Source organism: Sapajus apella, unplaced genomic scaffold (genome assembly GCF_009761245.1).
Source record: "Sapajus apella isolate SASKATOON/1434 unplaced genomic scaffold, GSC_monkey_1.0 scaffold3, whole genome shotgun sequence".
Classification (NCBI taxonomy): domain Eukaryota; kingdom Metazoa; phylum Chordata; class Mammalia; order Primates; family Cebidae; genus Sapajus; species Sapajus apella.
This window is the reverse complement of record NW_022436943.1, coordinates 52,785,920-52,806,428: the sequence shown is the minus strand read 5'-3', so window position 1 is coordinate 52,806,428 and position 20,509 is coordinate 52,785,920.

Genomic DNA, 20,509 nt, shown 5'->3' with positions numbered 1-20,509 from the left:
TTGTGCCTGGAAGACCCATGGACCATGTTTCTTGAAAGGCAATGCTGTTTGCTAATTTTTCTGGTGTGGCACTTTCATTGGCTGGAATGCAGAGTAACCACCAAGACTTGTACACTGGGTACTATGAATGCCACCCATATTCTTTGCTTCTAATTGAGTCTCAGATGGTCTAGCAACAGTACTCCCAATGTTTCCCATGATATGAGATGGGAGTGTGTCTCCTGGAAAAGGTCCCAAAATGGTGAGGAAGCTGAAAGTCCACCTTCGCCTCACTTCCCCTCGTATAGAAACAATGTTTTGGAAGGAATTCTCCTTGTGTGGTGCTGTGACACCTTAGAGGAGGGGCAGCATGGTCAAGGAGGACTGTTTCTCTTACTGTTCAATTATAGATTTTCTTGGTTCTGTGGTCCAAGAGGAAGTATCAACCTTACTCCCAATTTCTGAGATAATCATGATGGTATTTTTGCCCATGGATAGTTGTTAGTTGAACTTCTCTGTGGGGAAGTGAAGCCAAAGAACTCCTATTCTTTCTTTCTTTTTTTTTTTTTTTTTTGGGTAGGGGGGTGGGGTCTTGCTTTGTCACCCAGGTTGGAGTGTAGTTGCACAATCTTAGCTCACTGCAACCTCCACCTCCTTAATTGAAGCAATTCTCTTGCCTCAGCCTCTTAAGTAGTTGGGATTACAGGTGCCCATCACCATGCTTAGCTAATTTTTGTATTTTTAGTAGAGACGAGGTTTCACTATGTTGGCCAGGCTGGTCTCAAACTCCTGACCTCAAGTGATTTGCCAGCTTCAGCCTCCCAAAGTGCTGGGATTAAAGGCATGAACCACAGAGCTCAGCTAGAGGACTCCTATTTTTCCATCTGGGTGACATTATTCTTAATCTATTATTAACCTGCATGTCCTTCTGAGACTTTTAGCTCCATAAGTGTATTTCCTCATCATTTTCCTCCTCTTACAACTCATCACATCTCTTTTTTCCCTCAGCTACACCATTCATTTTGGTACCAAATCCTATTGTGTTCCTATAACCTTCCTCCTCAACTCTGACACTTACTCATATTGATTTTTTTGCCCCCATTGATACTGATTTCTTTAGTGCAAGTCATGTGAGATCGTAGTTGGACTACTGAAATAGTTCCTGTGTCTGAAATTACTATTGCCTCCCTAGTAACCCACTCTATGTTTCCTCCATTAGCAGTAACCATGTGTTACAATGATACTGGCCACACTCACTCACATTTCCAACAATGATATCTCGTGGGATATAATACCATATCTTTAGCATCTTTACATTGTGATTGGTTGCAGGAAATACATTTAATCCAGGTAATGATGTAGTTTCTCATGGTCACACTGATAGGTCCATGTATAGCTTTCCATGTATGGCTTTATAACCTAAGTTGGCCCACTGACTGTGAAACACTAGATTCCCTGGGCGAGGAGAAGCTCTGCTGGATTTGTGTTATGAGTGTACGGAGACTAAGATCACTGTGGTTTGCTTGACTGTGTGTTGGAAGCCAGTCTAAAGATCAAGCTGAAAGATAAGAGAGGGAGCAGTCTGGAAAACTGCAGAGTAAAGGATTTAGAGGCCTTAATAATTGTCCTTAAGTTCCCTCTCTGGAGCTGCATTGTATGTTATTTGTTTCTTTTCTCTTGCTGCTTTTAGAATCCTTTTTTTATCTTGACATTTGGCTGTTTGATTATGAAGTGTCTTGAGGTCATCTTCTTTGTTAAATCTGCTTGGTGCAGATATTTAAAAAGAAAGCCATATATAACAGACCCACAGCTAATATCATACTTAATAGGGAAAAATTGAAAAACTTTCCTCTGAAATCTGGATGTCCACTATCATCACTGTAATTCAAAATAGTACTAAAAGTCCTAGCTAGAACAATCAGACAAGAGAAAGAAATAAAGGACGTCCACATTGAAAAGAAATAAGTTAAATTATCCTTCTTTGCAGATGATATGATCTTATATTTGAAAAAAATCTAAAGACCCCACCAAAATATTATTAGAACTGATAAACAAATCCAATAAAGTTTCAGAGCACAAAATTAATGTACAAAAATTAGTAGTATTTTTACATGCCAACAGAAAATAATCAAAAAAAAAAAAACAAAACAAGAAGGTAATCCTATTTATAAGAGTTGCAAATACAATTAAATATCTAGGAATTAACCAAGGAAATGAAAGCTCTCTCTAATAAAAATCATAAAACATATATGGAAGAAATTGAAGAGGACACACAAAAAATTGAAAGATATTCTATATTCATGGATTGGAAGAATCAACATTGTTAAAATGTCCACACTACCCAAAGCAATCTACAAACAATGCAACCTCTATCAAAATATCAAGGATATTCTTCACAGAAATAGAAACAATAATTCTAAGATTTATATGGGACCACAAAATACCCAAAATAACCAAAGCTTTCCTAAGCAAAAGAACAAAACTAGAGGAATCACATTACCTGACTTCAAATTATACTACAGAACTATAGTAAAAGATAGCATTAAGTCTGGCATAAAAATAGACACATAGATCAGTGGAACAGAATATATAGATAACCCAGAAATAAATCCATACCTCTACAGAGTACTCATTTTTAAACAAAGAGTTTCCAAGAATATACACTGGGGAAAAGACAGTCTCTTCAATAAATGATGCTGGGAAAATTGGATATCCATATGCAGAAGAATGAAACTAGACTGCTATCTTTCACCATATACAAAAACCAAATCAAAATGGATAAAATGCTTAAATCTAAGACTTTAAACTATGAAACTGCTAAAAGAAAACATTGGGAAACCTTTCCAGGACACTGGAATTGGCAAAGATTTCTTGAGTAATATCCCACAGATGAAGGAAAGATGGGCAAATGGGATTACATCAAGTTAAAAAGCCTCTGCACAGCAAAGAAAACAATTTTAAAAGCAAAAAGACAATACACAGAATGGGAGAAAATACTTGCAAACTATTCATCTGACAAGGAATTAATAACCAGAATATACAAGGAGTTCAAGCAACTGTATAGGAAAAAAATCTAATAGTCTGATTTTTTAAATGGACCGTACATCTGAACAGACATTTCTGAAAAGAAGACATACAAATGGTAAACAGATATATGAAAAGGTCCACAAAATCACTGATCATCAGAGAAATGCAAATCAAACTACAATGAGATATCATCTTACCCCAGTTAAAATGGCTTTTATATTAAAGACAGGCAATAACAAATGCCGGTGAGGATGTGGAGAAAAGAGAGCCCTCGTACACTGTGGGTGGGAATGTAAATTAGCACAATCACTAAAGAGAACAATTTGGAGGGTCCTGAAGAAACTAAAAATGAAGTTTCCATATGATCCAGCAATCCTACTCCTAGGTATATACCCAAAAGAAAGAAAGTTAGTATATCAAAGAGATATCTGCACTCTCATCTTTATTGCATCACTATTTATAATAGTCAAGACTTGGAAGCAACCTAAGTGTCTGTCAGCAGACAAATGGATAAAGAAAATGTGGTACCTATACACAATGGAATAGCTACCAAAAACAGAATGAGATCGTGTCATCTGCAACAATATGGATGAAAGTGGAGGTTATTGTTTTAAATAAAATAAGCCAGGCACAGAAAAACAAATATCACAGATTCTCACTTATGTGTAGGAGCTAAAAATCAAAACAATTGTACTCATGGAGATAGAGAGTAGAGGAATGGTTACCGGAGGCTGGGAAAAGTAGTTGGGGGAGAGAAGGGGTGAAGTCAGGATGGTTAGTAAGTACAAAAATAGAGGTAGAAAGAATGAACAAGACCTAGTATTTGCTAGCACAATAGGGTGACTATAGGGAAGAAAAAAAAATCCTACATTTAAAATAACTAAAAGACCAAAAACTATTGAAAAATAATTTAATAACTAAAAGAGCATAAATGGATTGTTTTATTTAAAAAAAAAAAAGAATAAATGCTTGAGGGATGGGTATCCCATTTACCCTGATGTGATTATCATGCATTGTATGCCTATATTAAAATATCTCATGTAACATAAATACATACATCTACCCTGATGCGATTGTCATGCATTGTATGCCTATATTAAAATATCTCATGTAACATAAATACATACATCTACCCTGATGCGATTATCATGCATTGTATGCCTATATTAAAATATCTCATGTAACATAAATACATACAACTACCCTGATGCGATTATCATGCATTGTATGCCTATATTAAAATATCTCATGTAACATAAATATATACATCTACTATGTACCTACAAGATTTAAAATTAAAAATTTAAGGAATAACAAGAATAAAAGTCTTAAATTAATGGCTAAGCTCCCATCTTAAGAACTTAGAAAAAGAACAATATAATTGCAAAGCAAGAAGGAAAGAAATTATAACGTAAAAGCAGAAACCAGTTATACCGAAGTCATAAAAACAAAAGGGAAAATTAATGAAACAAAGAGCTGTTTCTTTTTCTGAAGCGACAAAACATTGGCAAAGTTGGCAAAGAAAAAAAGATATAAATGACCAATTTCCAGAATAAAACAGTAATATTACGATAAAGTTTGCAGGCTTCAAAAAGATAAGAGTACTAAGAACATTTCCATACATTTAAGTTTAAAAACTTGTATGAAGGGGGCCAATTAGTTAAAAAACACAAACTACCACAAATCACTCAGTATTAAATAGATTAGTTGAATGGTCCTATAACTATTAAGGAAATTAAATTTGTAGTTTAAAAACTGAAACTTCTTCCATATGTTCAGAAATTGCTAAAAATATTAATAGAATATTAATAGAAAGAGTAGCTCACTGATCTACAACATAAAGCTTGATATGGAGCTTAACAATCAGGCCCTGTTATAATACCTAAATATATACATGAATAACAAGTTTAGTGTTGATCTTATAGAAATATTACACAAGTCACTTGTTCAATTCTCATGTATTTCAGGCAATATGGAATTGTACCCAATAAAGACTTGAGAAACTGTCAGCATTCACTTGGTACTGGGCATTTGTAAAATGCTAAAGGTGTATTCATTTGTCATTCATTTATTCATTCAGCATATTTTATATGTCAAACAACATGCTAAATTCTAAGAAGGTAAATGTAAATGTTATCCTTGACCTCAAGAAACTAACAGTCTATTAAACAAAATGTAAAGGGCACATTTGGCCAAAAATCGGAAGAACTGAGCTTCAAGTCCTGCCCTTCACTTGCTATAGCTTTCTTTTTAACCCAGTAGAAATCTTCTTACCCAACAGTATCTTGATTCACTAACCTTGTCACCACTCCACAAACATAGCCTGAAATTCAGAAGAAATCAGACAGGCAGAGAACACTGAATTTATACAAAAAGTATATTTTCAGATTACACTCAGAGCCATAATGTGAATGCCGAAGAACAAGACTCATGGATGAGCAGGGCACAAAAGACATAACTCAAACCATATTTCTCATGGATTCTGAGACACTTTGCGTGCCCTTTATGATAGAATATAAAAGTGCAAATGAATAGAGAAGATTACGCAGACAATGTCCACATTCAAGTTAAATACAGATAAACATTGGTACCTACATGCATATCAAAATCTTGAATATTTTATTTCTTATCTTTATTCTGAGAAAAGAGTGAGAAAGAGAGGGAGCAGAAAGAAAGTGAGAAATAGAGAAAGAATGAGACAGAACATTAGTTAATTGATACAGCAGATTTTATCATTTTTTCCCTCCTTAGCAGATTTGTTTCTCCTTTCGTTGCAAGCTTAGCAATTGCTCTTGGGAGACACAATGGCATTTCTCAGCAAATTCTGCATTTCGGATTTGGCTTCATCTGTGTCTAATGAGTCTTCATCTAATGCAGATCATCATGGATCAGTACATTCACATCATTTATTCAAAACATTTTGAAAACAACCTCACTCACATCTCACACTTAGAATGCTTTGTTAATTTATGGTAACCAGGGCATTTGAAAACAAACACTGATTGATATTTTGGTCTCATCTTAAAATGCTTGAATGCTGATTTTATATAATTTTGGAAACACTCAAAAGAAGAAGAAAGTAAAAACAACCACTAAGTCTCACACCAGAAAATATTCAGTTATATTTTCTGTGTAAATCATTCTAATCTTGCACATATACATATATATATATAGTTTTGATTCTTAGCTTTTTGCATAATGATAATATTCTATATATAACAATCTGTTTCTTTCTTGCCTATTATCACAACTGAGTATTTTCTAAATTATTTATAAATTACTTCTTATTTTTAAGGACTTCATAGGTTTACAGCCATTCACTGGATGTCATTTCCACATTCCAACTATTATAAATAAGCTGTGCTTACATCTTTGTTCATAAACTATTCCTCTGTATGCCCCTTTCAGAGTCTATTACCAGGCTAGTTACATATCTAGTTACATGTCTTCTACTTGTCTATTCACTCTATACTATGAATCTTGAGGACAGGAATTGTGTTTTCCACCTCTGATCCTCCAGTACTCAGCATAGAGCCTGTACTTATACTAAGCAAGCAATAAAAGCTTGAAAGGACAAAATTGCCGATCACTTAGGCATCTATGCAATACCCTACAGAAACTGGGAATTACAAAACAAATAGTGTTCATGTTAAGGACTTAGAACAAAACATACCAGTGGTTACCAGGGAGTCCAAGGATGCCAGATTATTGATGGCAGTCTTCTCAGAAGTGAATGAACTGACCCATAGAAACACCTGCTCACCTGCCCTTGGCAATGTGTTGGTGCCTATTTCCAAGTAAGTGGCCTATTATAGGAATTCCTTTTCTGAGTACAGTTTAGTCAGGTACAGTTGAGGTTCTTATTGATATGTCTGACTCAAGTTCCCTTGAACCAACAAACAGGACTTGCTAAAATGCCCAAAAGTCTCCTGGGTTTGCATATGGATCTAGGGATTTGTTTTTGTACCTGTCTCCTTGCCTCCCTGTTCACTTTCCTACCCCTCATTGCGAGCTCTTTGAAGGCAGAAATCGAACCTTACCTATCTGGTTTACCCAGTACTTAGCAATTAAAACAGAATACATGGAGTTCAAATTTGAACTCTACCTATATGATTCTGAACCCTGGAATCTTTCACTTATTCAACAAATACTTATTGAGAGTCTGCTATGTACATGGTTATATGATGCCTGATAGAGATGGGGATGTGAAGACAGAAGGGACAAGTGGGTGATGGCCACCACAATGCTCCAGGAACGTAAACAAAATCCTGGCTAATTCTAGCCCAAAGATAATGTTGAAACAAAATTAAACTTAGACTTCCTTTGACTGGAAAATTAGAGTGTCTGAATCTTCAACAAAATGTCTAGAATAAATGATTCAGTTATCTGCTATCTTTAAAGGGCCTCAATAATTTGGTGGCAGTGAGAACACAGGTTCCCCCTCTTTTGCCTTACCTGGAACATTTTGAGTTGCAACTTCCATTGACCAGAAATTAGTAGCTAAGATGCTGACCTACTCTGGGGACCCTGGAGAGTTTAAGCTACAGTCGCTGATTGTTGTAATTAATTGGAGATGGTCCCTCAGGTTTATACTGTTTTCCCTCACACTGGCTTCCTATGCAAATCTGTCATATTTGAATAAGTGGCTCACATTCCCTTTAACACAGAGAATCCCCAGAAACATATGAAAGGATCCATTTGTGACCAGGAAGGGGAAAATTCTCAAAGCAAAAGGCAATACTCAGGATCAGGTTGGGTTTAATCAGCCCTGTTGGGAGAAACAAAAGTGATTAAAGCTATCCACTTCTTTGGGGACTAATTCTTTCAGGAGACATCCCTTCCCTCTTCGTCTACCCAACTCTTCAATGTTTCTGCTTGTCCTACTTTCTCAGGGTCTTTTTCATCTAAGAGGCTGCATCCAGGGGCTCTCAAAGTTTCTGTTCCAATCCAGGCTTTGTCAAATATGTGTTATATTACCTTAATTGAGCCTCAGTTTCTGTATCTAAAAAACAGAGACTAAAAATGCCAATTTATTAGCTTCCTAGGGTCGCCATAACAAAGAACCACAAATTGAGTGGCTTAAACATAAAAAATGTATTATCTCACAATTCTAAAGGCTAAAAGTTCAGGATCAAGTTATCAGACAGTATCTTATTCTGTCACTTGATCTGGAGTACAGTGGTGTGATCATAGCTCACTGCAGCCTCCAACTTCTGGGATCAAGCAATTCTCCTTCCTCAGCCTTTTGAGCAGCTGAGATTATAGACACATGCCATCATGCCCAGCTAATTTTTGTATTCTTTTTGGAGGTGTGTCCTCACTATGTTGCCCAGGCTGATCATTAACTCCTAGCCTCAAGTGATCCTTCCACCTCAGCCTCCCAGTGCACTGGGATCACAGGCATGAGCCACCATGCCCAGACAAGCATTGGTTCCTTCTAAGGACAGTAGGGAATAATCTCTTCCAAGCCTTCTCCTAGCTTCTGGTAGCCTCAGGCATCCGTTGGCTTATAGGTGCCATTAGTCTTGTGTGTTCATACTGTCCTCCCTCTGTGTATGTCTGTCTCCAGACTTCCCTTTTTTATAAAGACACAATCAAATTGGATTCAAGACCACCCTAATGAAATCATTTTAACTTGACTGTTTCTACAGAGACCCTATTTCCAAATAAAGTCACATTCTACAGTACTGGGAGGATAGGGCTTCAACATAATGTTTGAGGTGACAAAAGTCAGCCCATAATAGCCAACTTAATAACATTTTTATAAAAACTAAATGTTCTAAAGTGTGAAAAATAGCAAGTGCCTAGTAGGTGCTCAAAGAAACTTATACCCTCACACCCTTTCCTTCCTTTTCCTTTCAGCTTTGCTTTTTCACCTTACCTGAAACATTTTTTCTCTTGATACCCTAAAATAAGCTTTTCCCCCAAATACATTTTTTGTTCACTGCTTTTTTCAACCTAGCCTTTGCAAGAACACTAGGGTCTAACCTAACACAGTGCTGTGTACTTACTAGGTGCTTAGTAAATATTTTATTTAAAAACCTTTTAAAAAAAGGTTTTACTTTTTATTTAAGCACCCTGATACTTATGTTTTACAAAAATATGTTTTCAATGGAATGACTGAGAATGCAATAATATAAGGTTAAGTATGAATTAATTAAAAATACATTAAGCCTTGAATCTGTGTATTGCATATATAAAGCACTATGGTGTTTGGGTGCACAAAATGTTAAAAGTCAGTCACCTTCCTTTCATTATTTTGAGAATAAAATGAGATCACGTATGTAGAGAGTTTGACACTAGTAGGCACTCGGTAAATAGGATTTATATTTGTTGTTTTTGTTGCTGAGTCCTGGATCCTGCTCTCCAGGAACTCTCTGTCAAATAAGACAGTGTAACCAGAATAGCCAACTTGCTTCAAAAATAAACAGTCTCTCACTTGCTTTCTTCAATAGCTAACCATATGCTAATTTGAGAATTCCAGGGGCTAATCTTGAAATGACCTAGGTATGAAGCTGAGATTGCAGAATCTTTCTTTTCCAGGAAAATTTTTGGGCAGTAGTTAACTTATAACCTGAGGACAGTCAAGATAATGCCAGCCAGACCTCCAGATGGTCCATTACTCAAGAGAGTGATCAAAATAAGACATGCAGACCTGCACCCTGTACCCCTCTTGCACATAGTTTCCATGCCACCTTCTCCCTTAAAATCACTTTGGCTACACTGAAAATTTGCAATGCTCTTTGAGACATCAGTTCACCATCTCCTCAGGTTGTCAGCTGGATATATTCAAATAAACCTGTTTTCCCTTCCACCAACCCTTGTCTCCCAAATCCAGCTTTCAAGCAGTGAGCAATGGAACCTGAATTTACAATAATAAAGATTACCACAGAAACGCCAAGGAAGGAAGAATCCCTCTAGGCCTGGGAACATTTCTAGGAGCTAAGAACTTTATCAGCTCAACATGCAGAGGAAGGGAAGCTCAAGACAGCCAGTAATAACATGAACAAATGCAGAAAGATGGAGGCAAACACTACATGTTCTGAAAATTGTCAGCCAACTCACGTCTGCTGGAGTATAAAGTACCTATTTCATGTACATCTAGTGCTCGACTTACGACCACGATTGGTTCTGACAGACCGGTCGTAACACGATTTGGTCATAAGTTGAGTAGGCTATATGTACAATACTGTGAAATGATGTTATAAAAATCTTTAAGTCATATTTTATCATAATTTTCTTTCATTATTGTTATATATCATAATTTTCTTTGTTAATTTTATGCCATTTGTATCATCTCTACACAATTTTGTTTCTTATTTTTACATTCATCAGGTTTAAGTAAAACACTGCATTACCAGTACAACTGGTTTAATATTTGAAAAACATACAAAATTACAAAATACAGGTGCATACAAAAATACAAAATACAGGTGTAAAAAATACCATAGGAAACATTTTCCCAATTGCAAAACATATCAAAATATATAAACATGTATGAAACATTTTATTGGCCGCTGGTGCTTGGCTGCGGATCGTTGATGCCATCATCTGAGGCAGAAGTTGGGATTACTGGAGTTGGTTTTTTCATAAACATGGTGAGCTTTGTCTGAATTGTATGTTTCTTTTTTTCTTCATAAATTTCATGATATGGACGAAACACATCGTGCGCCATCCGTTCAATCCTTGCAAATTGTTTGATGTTTGGGGCCATTGCTTCGAAACATATAAGAAGTTTATTCAGTAAAGATAAACCGACTGATAATCCCTTAGTGGTGAACTTTCTTTCTGACTCCTCCTCCTCTTTCTCTGCTTCTCTTCTTTCTTCTTCCGCCACTCATTCTTCTTCCAGTTCGATTAGCTCTTCATTTGTAAGTTCTCCAGATTCTTTGTCTAGCAACTCTTTGACATCTTCCATTTCACATTCCAAAGAAAGATCTTTAGCGAGTTTTACTATTTTTTCCCAAATTGTTTCAAGTTCATGTTCACTGTCAAATTCATCAAAATCATTAACATAGCACTTAACACAATTTTTCCAGATGCCATTCATGCACTTTGTAGTCACAGCCTCCCAGGCGGTAGCGATATTCTTGATACACATCAAAATGTTGTAGTGTTTCTAAAAATCTCGCAATGTTAGTTCTTAGTCAGCATCTATAGCGGATATTGCTTGAGCGAAGGTGGTTCGAAGAAAGTTGGCCTATAATGTAGCTATCAAACCTTGGCCCATAGGCTGGATGAGTGGAGTCGTGTTTGGTGGAAAAAAAACCAAATTTTACATCTGGATGGAGATTGCCTAGATGTGGTGGGTGACCAGGCGCATTATCGAGTAGCAATAAAATCTTGAAAGGAATATCTTTCTCCAAACAATATTCTCGAACTTGAGGAATAAAACAGTTCATAAAGCAGTCTTCAAACAATCCTTGTGTCATCCATGCTTTACGTTGAGAACGAAAGTAGATGGGCAGTGTGTGCCTGTTAACATTCTTGAACGCACGCAGGTTGTCTGAGTGATAAATTAAGCTTCAGCTTAAACCCTGCGATGTTCCTGCCAAGCAGCAGAGTTAGCCTATCCTTAAATGCTTTAAATCCCAGCATGCTTTTGGCCTCTTTGTGAATATAAGTGCGTGCTGGCATCTGTTTCCAAAATAATCCTGTTTCATCAACATTGAAAATGTGTTCTGCTAGATATCCCTCATCTGTAATTAATTCATCCAGACTATCAACAAACTTACGTGCTCCTTCCTCATCCGCACTCGCTGCTTCTCCAGTCACTCAAACACTATGCATTTGGAATCTTTTCTTGAATCTCTGGAACCTGCCAGTGCTTGCTACAAATTCTTGACTGTAATCTTATCCAGCACGCTCCTTCAGAGTCTGAAATAGACTTCTTGCCTTCATCTGCACAGTAAAAAGACTTAATGTTGTCCGTTTTTGAATTTGATATTCCATCCAAATATATAGCAATTTCTCCATTTCGTGGATGGGCCCACTTCATTGCTTTGTTATGACTGTTGATCGCATGGGTGCAGAACCTTTCACAGCTTCACGAATTCTATCTTTCAAAATCATCGACACAGTCGAGTGTGATAACTTCGTATCACGTGCGATCACATTCACTTTCTTTACTCCTTTGTACTGCTTAATTACCTTCATTTTCGTGTCGAGATCGATGGCCTTTCTTTCCTTCTTGGCAGGCTGAGGCATAGACAAAGACAATTTCCTCTTGGTAGACATCTTGGGAGGGGTTTGATGAAAAATATCCAAGATGCAAAACACAAATTGCTGTACCGAGTCTGGGATAACAGTTGAAATGGTGCACGCGGAGATGGTAGTGCTGCCGGAAGCTGGTCCGCACTGTCGTACGCCCAGCTGGGCAACGTTTGCGCTGCCAGACATGGAGCAGTCGTGGCTAGCGATCATGGTCGTAAAGTCGAATGGTCGTAAGTTGTATAGGTCGTAAGTCGATCAATACCTGTATATGGGTAATCAGAGAGTTCATCAGGACTGATCAGTCATGGAAGTCTATGTATAAGACTTGTGTAAGAGGTCAGGATTTTGTCCCAAAAATAACAGGGAAATCACCAAAGATTTATAAATAGGAAGTAACTATATTTACCCATTCATTCAAGCATTCATTCATACACCAAATATTGCTATTTGTTATATTAAGTTTTGTGCTAGTTTTTGGGTAACAAAAGATGAAAAAAGACATAGATCCCATCCTGGTTAGGTTTGGAATTTCACATATAATATGGGCTTTTCAGTTATTCCAAGTGGAATATTCCTAATTCTCTAGGCTTTGGATTTGGATTTTTCCTTTGTAAAATTGAAATATTAGACAAAATTGCTAAGGGTCATTCCTGGGAAAGTTTTACAAGTTCCAGAGAATAAAGGTAGAGTATGCTTTACACTGGAGACTTTATAATATAGTGCTTAGAAGTAAGTGCTGTACATGGACACAGGGAGGGGAGCACTACACACTGGGGTCAGTGGGGGGGAAATAGGGGAGGGACGGTGGGGGGTGGGAAGCTGGGGAGAGATAGCAAGGGGAGAAATGCCAGATGTAGGTGATGGGGAGGAAGGCAGCAAATCACACTGCCACGTGTGTTCCTATGCAACAATTTTGCATGTTCTTCACATGTACCCCAAAACCTAAAATGCAATAAAATAAATAAATGGGAAAAAAAAAAAAAAAAAGAAGTGCTGTAAAGTTAGAAAGACTATGGGTCAAAGTCAAGCTTCGTTGCTAATCATTTACCACTAATTATATTTCACCAAATTATTTAACTTTTCTAAACTCCAGTAACCTCATTTATAAAGCAAGACTGTCAATACACACCTTGAGGGGATGTTATAAGCATTCAATATTAAAATAATATGAGTCCCTTAGAGCAAAGCTTAGTACATATAAAATACTCAATGCATAAATGGCAGACATAGAGCTTATATATATATTAATTCAGTATATACTATATATATATAAATAATATATGTGAATCCTATATGTGTATCATTTATAGACATATATAGGGATATATCATGTGTGTGTACATATGCTATACACATACAGTTCATCACATATGTATATGAACATTCAGATATATTAACCAGTGTTTGGGTTAGATTATTGTGTTAGTCCATTTTCACACTGCTGATAAAGACATACCTGAGACTGGGTAGAAAAACAGATTTAATGGACTTACAGTTCCACATGGCAAAAGAGGCCTCAAAATCATGGCAGAAGGTGAAAGGCACTTCTTACGTAGCAGCAGCAAGAGAGAAACTAAGAGGGAAGTGGAAGCAGAAGCCATCTTGTGAGACTTATTCACTACCACAAGAACAGTATGGGGGAAACTGCCCCCATGATTCAATTATCTCCCATTGGGTACCTCCCACAAAATGTGGGAATTATGGGAGTACAATTTAAGATGAGATTTGGATGGGAACGCAGAGCCAAAACATCACTTATTAATGTTTATATTTTAAAAAGTAATGTACACATAATTACATCTTCTAATACTTCTGATATGCACCAAGAAACCAAAATCACCCTCAGAAAGTATAACTTGTTTTCCTCAAAGGATATCTTTGTCATATCTGGCTATATATAAAGAAATGTCTTGTAATAATTTATAAATGTCTGATTACTCAACAAGCACATTGCAAATATTCCATATTTGGGAACTGGATTTGCTCAATGTATGCCTAAATTAATATTTTAACATAATTTAATATAAATGGTAATCTAATAAATACAAATCCAAGCCAAACATTAACTAATTTATGCAACTTGACTTGATGAAGAAATGGGTTGTGATTGCTTAGTACACATGAAATATTTATGCATCATGCTACTTGGAGAAATTAAAGCATTCTGTGCTTCTGGTCTGTCCCCTCAACTAAAGATGTAATAACACTGTATATGTTGAAGTCACTAGGGAAGAGATAGCTCAACTCTATCTTGTACTCCCTGCCACTTGGCCACAGATGCCCTCCCCACCTAGCCAATATGAGCCCTAACTTCAAATTACATCAGCAACTACTTGATATTACCCCAGACACTAGATTGTCTTGTTACAGGAAATCAGAATAGCTAGGGCTTTCTCATGATCTTAACATACCAAGGAGAAAACAAAGAGGACCCTTGTACCTACTGATAATGAAGTAGCTTTTACTATAGGGCATGATTTCATGCATATTTATTATTTGAATAGGTTTGCCTACAGCAAAAACTTATTAGACAATGATTACACATTTAGGCAAGGCACTATACCAAGAATGTGAGATAGAGATGATTCAATCATGTAGTCAAACTGGTATCATGTGCCTGTAACTTGCAAGGCAATGAAAACACAGGCTGAGTAGTTGCTTCTGCAATGCATCCTTAACTCATGAGTGTAAATGATGCAATCTGAAGACCTAAAATTTAACAGAAGGTGGAAGTGTGCTAGGAACAAAATTATGTATTAAAACCTAGTCCAATGTTGACTTAGGAACACAGAAGCAACCCCTGACTCATGCCCCAGACTGGCAGGAGATCCTGCAATAGAAGAATTCCTTCAATTGGAGGAACACATTACTGATATTTGGCTCATCACTGGGTTTTTTACTTAGCTGAATGAGGTGAGAGAGGAATTGCAAGAAAATAAAAATTAAAATGGTGGTTTTATTTACTGGTTATAAAGGAAAGGAAAAGCACAGTCACTAAGAAAAAATTGGGGAAAAAATGAATTCTCAGGTAGATATTTTGACAAGATTTGGCCGTGTGTTTTTTAAAAAGTAATGTACACATAATTACATCTTCTAGTACTTCTGATGATGAAACCCACAAAATCTGCAGTAAATTTTACCTTACTTAATGATACTTCCTTTTGTAAGCATTAGTGCTAATAGCTGATACATATCAAGTCCTCCTTTTTTTCAGGTGAAGATAATAAAAATATTTTATCTCAGAAACATATTTCTTTGACATATTTTGAAATAATTGCCACAGAGCCAGCAGACTGCAGTGGCCCTGCAAAGCTGTCTTTTGTGGGGGCAATTTACATCTGTAGAGAATCACCAGGAATACTGCCAGATCTTTCTTTTCTAGGCTTTCTCCTGATCTGGGACCACATTCTTTCTATAACTTCAAGATGGTATATAAGGTTCTGTATCTTACTGGGAGTTTGGGTCTTCATTCTAAAGGCTCTCATGTATTTATGTTAAATAAATTTGTATGCCTTTTCTCCTATTAATCAATCTGCCTCATGTCAGTGATTGTTCAGTGAGCTTTTAGAGGGCCTTAGCCCCCACACAGGCATATTGAGGACTAAATTTTCTGACCTCTTTGTATTTGGCTAAGACCATGTATTAGTTTCCTAGGGCTGCTGTAACATTGGACCACAAGCTGTGTGTCTTAAAACAAGAGACATGTTTGATCTCCCAGCTCTGGGGGCTATGTATAATTAAGGTGCCCGCAGGCTGTGCTCCCTCTGGAACATATGGGGAAAAATGCTTTCTTACCTCTTCCTAGCTTCTGATATTTGAATGGCACTGGAATGCCTTTGACTGGTACTGGAATGCAAGGAATCCTTGGCTTGCAGCTACAGCTCTGCAATCTGTTCCTCTATCATTATACGGCATTCTCCCTCCATGAGTCTGTGCCTGTGTTTTCTCCTCTTCTTATGAGAACCCCATTCTTACTGGATTACGGCCTACTCTACAGGAGAATGACCTCCTTTTAACTTGATTACACCTGCAAAGACCCTACTTCCACATAAGATCAAATGTATAGGTGCTGAGGGTTAGGACAGCCACATATCATTTAGGTAAACACAATTCAACTCATTAACAAACCACTTGCAACATACATGGTTCTGGCTAACAAATGTGAGCAGAAGTAACATGTGTCTTTTCCAGGCTATAGGACTCAAATACTGGTGCAAGACCTAATTCAGGCTTTTCTCTGCATGTTTCCTTCCAATATTCCCAGTGGTGACTATTCTGTCAGCATCAGTTGTGTAGTGAAAACAGCATGGAGCTAATTTCTAGTAGACATAGAGTATGAGTAAATCATATATCTGTACTGTCTGAAGCCAGTGCAATTTGGAGGTTGTTTGTTACTAGAGCATAATTTGGCCTATCTGACTGATATACTTCTAGTGTAGGAGTCTTGGCTTGAGGAGGAAATGAAGTGACAGCAAAACCTGCCCAAAGAAGCTCAGAGACATTCAGGTCAATCTAATTAAAAGGCACTAAAATTTGAACAGGGGAGGTATAAGCAGAAGAATCCCTGGGGAAATTTCAAGTTAAAGATCTGAGTGGAATTAGTAAAAGAGCCAGTGCAGTATGAGATTTAGTTTCTGTTTTGTTTTGTTTCTAATGAAAAGAAGACCCTTGTATTGAGTTTATACAGTGAGCTGAGCTCATTTAATCCTCACAATAACCCCATGAAGCAAGCACTTCTTATGGATACTGATACAGGAGTTAAGAAGGAATTACTTAGGCAGATAGCAAGGGCATGGGAGTCCTCCATAAGGCTTTTCTTTTTAATGAGAAGCAGCCCCAAATCATTTTCTAACAAATAGCTGGGAGCTTGAACGGGTGAATGCCAGCAGGAACTAAGGACTAGATATTTTCAAAAAGGCAGCTCCATCTTCCCTTCTCTGCCAGCCACGTATACTGTAAGGAGCAGACAAGATGGCACCCATCAACTGGAAAGCCTATTTGCATAACGAGATTAAGGTGGATGACCAGCCTTTCCTACATGCTGTGTAAACGTCATACCTGATCAAATCAATCTATGAGCCCTATGTCAACCAAACACTCACACTGGGCTATAAAATGGTGCATTCACCACCAGCCAGTCTTTTCTGCTCAGAGACCCCTTCCTCTTTACAGGAAGCTGTTTCTCTTTCTCTTCTCTTCCACCTATTACACCTCTGTTCCTAAATCCCTTGTGTGTGTTCGTGTCCTAAATTTTCCTAGCACATGACAATGAACCCCAAGTTTATACCCCAGACAACTTAACCACTTCAACACAACTCTTCCAACCTTGATCCTGATAGACGTAGTTTCTGCATCTTAGTAATTTATCAAGAGCAGACAGATGGTCAGGTAATGCAAACAGTAGAAAGAGTGTTAAAGAACTAAGAAAGGGGCGAGAAGGACTCCAGTATAGTAGGAAAAAAAAAGATTAATCCCAGCAGGTGGTGGGAAATCCGGTATATTATCCAAAAAGAACAAGATGTACACAGAAGCTTTAAGCATGAATAGAATGTTTGCAAATGGTGAAGAAAAGGTGCCAGTGGAATTCAGGGAGGACAGATTGACATAGCAAAACACAATAGTGAGAAAACACAGGGAATATATCAGAATCAAAGAATATCTGTGTATTTTTAACTATCATTATAAAGCTTTTATCAGACATCAAGTCACTTTAGAGAAGCTTTATTGGCAGTAGAGAGACTAGTTGGGTTCTGTGAGAGTTTAGATATACTTGGGGAGGGGCAGAGCAAGATGACAGGATAGAAGTCTCCCCTGATTGCTCCCCCCACAAGGACACCAATTTAACATCTATTACACACACTAAAAGGTGGGGAAGAGGTAGGAGAAACAATCTTAAATCACCAGTGAAATCACCACCCCTCTCCCATCCCCTGGCAGCAGCAGCATGGTGTGGAAAGCATTTCAGCATATTGGAGAGAGAGAATGAGCACAGAAACCATGAGGCATTGAACTCAGTGCTGACCTATTATAGCAGAAAACCAAACAAAACCAAAATCAGCTGACACCCACCAACAAAGGGAGCATTTAAGCCAGCCCCAGCCAGAGGGGAATCGTCTATCTCAGTGGTCCAAATTTGAGTTCCTGCAAGCCTCACCATCATGGGATAAAGTGCTCTGGGACTCTACATAAAATTGAAAGGCAATCTAGGCTACAAGAACTGCAATTCCTAGATGACTTCTGGTGCTGAACTTGGCCGAGAGCCAGTGGACTGGGAGGGCACACACATCCTACTGAGACACCAGCTGAGACAGCAGAGAAAGTGCTGGCATCGCCCCTCCCCTAAACCCAGGCAGCACAGCTTGTGGCTTCCAAAGAGATCTCTTCCCCCCATTTGAGGAGAAGAGAGAGAAGAGTGGGGAGGACTTTTTGTCTTGCGTCTTGGATATGAGCTCAGCCACAGTGTGTGCCAGTCAGTCATGAGACCCCCTTTCCAAGTCTTAGCTCCCAGATGACAATTCTAGACACACCCTTGGCCATAAAGGAACCTACTTCCTTGAAGGGAAGGACCCAGTCCTGGCAAGATTCATCCCCCACTAACTGAGGATCCTTTAGTCCCTGAGTTTCCAAAAGCAGTGATACCCCAGTTCCATGTTGAGGGCCTTGATTGAGATCTGAGACTTGCTGGCTTCAGGTATCAGCTGGGTACAGGGGAGTAAAGCACCAAGTAGGCTCTTGGGTTCTCAATACCAGGTCTTGGCTCTTGGATGGCATTTCTGGACCTGCCCTGGACCAGGGCCAACTGCCTTTAAGGGTGAGTCCGAGGCCAGGCAGCATTCGCCACAAGCTGACTGAAGAGCCCTTGGGCCTTAAGAGGACATCAGCAATAGTCTGGCATGGGTCAATACTCTTCATGGGTCTGTGGTGGTAGTGACCACAGGTGAAAGTCCTCTGCCTTGGAAAGGAAGAGAAGAGTAGGACAAAAAGGCTTGTGCTTTGAGAGCCAGCTTAAAGAAGAGGTAGAGAAAAAGGTAAGCATAGAAAGTTTATTCAAAGAAATAACAGAGAATTTCCCAAACCTACAGAATGATGCCAATATCCAGGAAAGACTTTCAGAGGAAAGTCTTTCAATTTTTCCCTATTAAGTATGATATTAGCTGTGGGTCTGTTATATATGGCTTTTCTTTTTAAATATATGCACTTAATGATAATTATTTTTTCCTCACTATTGCTGTAGCTGTCTGCAAGAAGTTTTTACATATAGTATTTTAATTTTTATTCAGGTTAATGAATTTTTAAATTTTCCTTTAGATTTCCCTTTTGACTAACAGCTTATGTGAAAGTATATTGTTTATCTGTATGTTTATCTACCCATCCATTATCTATCATCTATCTTTTCCTATAATTTATCACAATCTGCTGATACCATCACTTTACCAGTTTGAGTAATGTGTTGAAACATTACCTCCCTTTTTGTCCATTGGGTATTTTCCAGTTATCTTCTGCTATTGATTTCTATTGTATTCCATTGTGGCTGGAGAATACATTTTGTATGATCTCACTTCTTCTAAATTTGTTTTGTGGCCCAGGATGTGATTTATTTTAGTATGTGTTCTATGGAAACTGGAAAATAATGTGTTTTATGCTCCAGTTGGGTGGAATGTTCTATAAACGTCAATTAGATTCTGTCATTTGATTGTGTTTTTGAATCTACTATACTTTGATACTTTTCTGTCTAGTTCTATCCATTGTTGAAAGAGAGGTGTTAAATTATCCAACTATATTTTTGAATTTATTTCTCTTTTTAATTCTATTAGCTTTTGCTTTACATAATTTGCAGTTCTGTTGTCCATATACTTTAGGATTGCTATGTTTTCTTGCTGAATTGAACTTTTCATCATATAATGTCCCTCTCTGTCTATGATAATTTTCTTTGCTCTAAAGTCTACTTTATGTGATATTGATATAGTTACTTAAGTCATTTTTGCTTAAAGTTTGTAGATTTTTATTCTTTTAATATTTATATCTGAAGTGAATTTCTTGTAAATGGCATATGAGTTATGTTTTAACCCACTCTGCCAATCTCTTTGAATTGATGTATTTAATATAATTAACATTTTGTAATTACTTATAGGTCTTATTACTGAGATTTTTGTTTTCTGTTTTTTACATCAGTTTTTCAAGTTTATAATTTCTTCTTGCTTTTCTATAGTTATTTAAATACTTCTTAGAATTCCATTTTGATATGTCGTGTTTTTGAGTGTTTGTAAAGCTTTTTAAGTGGTTACTCTAG